This window comes from Zingiber officinale, chromosome 2B (genome assembly GCF_018446385.1).
Source record: "Zingiber officinale cultivar Zhangliang chromosome 2B, Zo_v1.1, whole genome shotgun sequence".
In the NCBI taxonomy this organism is placed as follows: domain Eukaryota; kingdom Viridiplantae; phylum Streptophyta; class Magnoliopsida; order Zingiberales; family Zingiberaceae; genus Zingiber; species Zingiber officinale.
The window spans coordinates 147,226,154-147,230,017 of NC_055989.1; the positions used below are offsets into that span (position 1 = coordinate 147,226,154).

At 25.4% G+C, this 3,864-nt stretch overlaps 1 pseudogene; it reads right to left on the reverse strand.

Annotated features, from left to right (window-relative positions):
• Window positions 1-697: 697 nt before the first annotated feature.
• LOC122049642 lies at window positions 698-2,061 on the reverse strand (annotated as a pseudogene).
• Window positions 2,062-3,864: the final 1,803 nt, after the last annotated feature.

A 3,864-nucleotide genomic window follows, 5' to 3' on the forward strand; every position in this document is an offset into this window, starting at 1 on the left:
CAATATATCTGATCAAATTAAAATTTAAGAACATAGATATAATCTGATTTCATTTCATTTTGAACTCTGTTTATCTACTGACTTTGTCTAAAATTGTAACTAGTATTTTACCCGTGCATCAAATGTTATTTTTTTCTTAAAGAGATACCGATATATGTGGTTGTAAGTTTTTTTTGAATAATCGGGGGCAACGATAAGAAGCGCTATAGATATGAATTGGGAATAAAAAGAAGTTGAAATTATAATAAGCTTTGAATTGAAATTATTTTGAGCGTGAAAAGAAAAAGAATATTAATGTATCTTAATTTTGGATTTCATAAATCAATTGAAAGTTAGTTATTAAGGGTCCAAATTATTAATTAAATAGAAAGATTTATTTATCATACTAAATTTATTTTAACATTTAATAGATTCCATGTCATAAAATTTTAATTTTTTTAAATCCAAAATTATGTTAATTTATTTTTAAAACATTAGTAGTAATGACAATATAGATCAAATATTTCTTTCAAAGTTAACTTAATTTCTAAAAATCTAAACACAACCAAATAATGAAAATCTCGACTTATTTATTGATAGAAATAAGTACTGTTAAAAAAAAAAATCAAATACATAACATCTAAAAAAACCTTTATCATTTCCTCTATATAAAAAATAAAAAATAAAACTTGTAAATTGAAATGAAAGAGGAAACACATCAAATTGTTGTTCCACTTGGGATTAAGGCATCTTTTATTATAGTGACAATGCCACTTTTGATGTCCATGGGCCTCGATGCTTCTTGCACATTTTCAATATTAATAATATGCAATAGCAAATCGATAAAAAAGTGTATTAGAATTTTTTATATTTTATATTTTAAAGGGAATCATAAGTCATAATTGTTGAAGGATCGATGAATTTAACAACACCTTAACGTTATCTCCAATTCGAACATTCTTATTAATGATGATTTTTCTAATGTAAGAATCTCTTCTAATTCCGATTGGAAAACTACCTTTCGCGGCTAATAAAATCTTGTTAGCTTCTGTCTGTATATAAGAAAATGATGAATTACATTCACAGACAATGTTTTATGGACTCGTTCATAAGCAAAATGAAATCACAACATGAAATACTAAAAATGTTACTTCCAAGTATCAACTTATCAAACTCTGATGATCATCTCCAGATGTAAGTTTTACCTCATAATAATCAACTCCCATTAGTAAAGTATCTTCTACCACTGCACCTTCCGAAATGCAAGATCAAAGGCCAATTACAGAATGGTGAATTTTGCATTTCTACACATACAAAAGTATACGATGAGTATTTAGCAAACTTTGTAGGGAAGAAAAAGGTGTTAAAATGAATAATCTCAAAAGGTCTTATTTGAATCACACATCCCTCGCCAATGACACTATCGGTAACATCAGTATCAAGCATTATATATTGGATATGAAAGGTCATAAAAACTGCAATTGAAGAACACACTCTAGTAACTACAATAAAGAAAATTATAAGCAATAAATCCTCTAATTATTTTAAATTAACTGAAATCAGGTACGAGCTTCTTCGTTATCCCAAGGTTAGCGTTGTAAAATGCTTTTATGGTACCAATATCTTCTCAGGAACCATCATATAGATAAGCTTGTACCTTTAGTTACAAATTAATCATAAATTAGCATATAACAAAGCAGGGTACTTAAACAGTATACTAATAAGATCATTAATAGATCAAACAAACAATTAGAAGGGGGAGACATACTCTCAATCCAAGGTTGCAAGCCCCAGGAATTACTCTCAACTAGTTCTTGATAATTTGTAAATTCAGATGAAAATCAGAAACAAACTTCACCTGCATTGCCTTCAGTTGTTCGCCTTTTGGCTTCTCCGCAAACTCAATGATCTGTTCTTCTTCATCGATTTTCATAAGGTCAAAGGTAGTCACACGCTTTTCATTCATTGGCAGTGCAGTCATGTCGGCGCATGATTCTCTATGTGATTGAATGAATTTCTCATAGTCCATACAATACAAATGATCCCGACAAGAATCAAGAATTCCATCACATTATGATCCTAAAATAAATTTTAAATTAAATTGAGAACTGATATAATAGTTGGTTTGGCATGCTTCAACTATTTGTTAACTTTTATATTCATAAAAATATTAGTTTTCTTTAAGTTTAAAAAATTATTTTTAAAAATAATAATATATGAATTTAAGATAGATAGTAAATGATTATAATTGAGATGGATATAGATATTAAATTAAGAATAGCTTAAATTGTTTATATTAAATATTAAAATTTTTTATTGATTTTTAGAAATTTTAATTTAAGAAAACTCATATTTTGTTATTAAATAATAGTTAATATATATTTTTTTAACAAAGTTACTAGATTGCAATTTCGATAAGTTCAAAGATATATTACCAAATAATTTAATATATATTATTTCCTTATATAATTTAGTATTACGATATTAGTTAAAATTTGTAATTTATTTCTAATTAAAAGTTATTATAAAATTAATTTAGTATTCAATTTTTTAAGCATATGCAATTATCTGAAATATTACGTTATTTTAAAATTATCAAATGACATACTCAATACTTATTAAAAAAAATGACAACTTTCAATATACTGAGTTAAATTAAAATTTAAAAGTATGAATATAATGAGAAAAACTAAAAAAATATATATAATATGATTACATATCATTTTAAACTTTCTATATCAATCTACCGATTTTATTTAAAATTAATTAAATTGGTTGATAGACTAGTTTAAAATTACATGTAAACATGTATTATATGTTCATCTAATAAGTCCAAGATCTTTTCAGCCAAGTTTTGATCTCTCTCACCGAAGATATGACATTAAGTTAAAGTCAAGTCTACCGAGTGCCAGGGAATAAAAGGACAATAAAAATCAACGTGTTTAATATATTAGGTCAAATTAAAATTTAAAAATATAAATATAATGAGGAGAATTAAAGAAATATATATAATCTGATTTCATATCATTTTAAATTTTTTATAACAATCTACCGATTTTATTTAAAATTAATTAAATTGGTTGATAGACTAATTTAAAATTACATGGAAACATGTATTATATGTTCATCAAATAGACCCAAGATCTTTTCAGCCAAGTTTTGATCTCTCTCACCGAACATAACATTAAGCTAAAGTAACTCCTTGAATGCCCAGGAATAAAAGGGCAGAGAAATGGATAAGGAAGAAAGCCCCCTTGAAGATTCGCTCACTATGAATTAGATTTTTTTTAGATATAGTAATATTTATAAAATTATTACGTGAAAAAAATAGATTTGTTATCTTAGCTGCCCCTTAGTGTCGACCCCACGGATATGAAGAGAGGTTCATACAAATATATAGGCCATAGGTATATGATGGGTAAACCCTAAGTCCTCAATTCCTGAAAATCAACCCTTGACCATTACGTCAGAGATATCATGTGCTCATCGTCTGCACTACACCCTGGGAATAATTATTGCTCTCAAAGATATGTTAAATTAATATTTAAGATATGAATATAATCAAGATATCTAAAGATATATATAAAATATAATTTCATATCATTTCAAACTTTCTATGTTCATTAGTCGATTTTAATTGATTTAAAATAAAATCGATAAATGAACCTAGAGAATTTAGAATGATATGAAATCATATTCTATATATTTATCTAATTCTAATGATTTATATATATATATATATATATATATATATATATATATATATATATATAATCTCAAATATTAATTTAACATAATATATTAAATGTATTGATTTTTTTAATATAAATTAGATAAAAAAAACTAAAAGAGTGCTCGATTGATTAAAATTGATTTTATATTCAT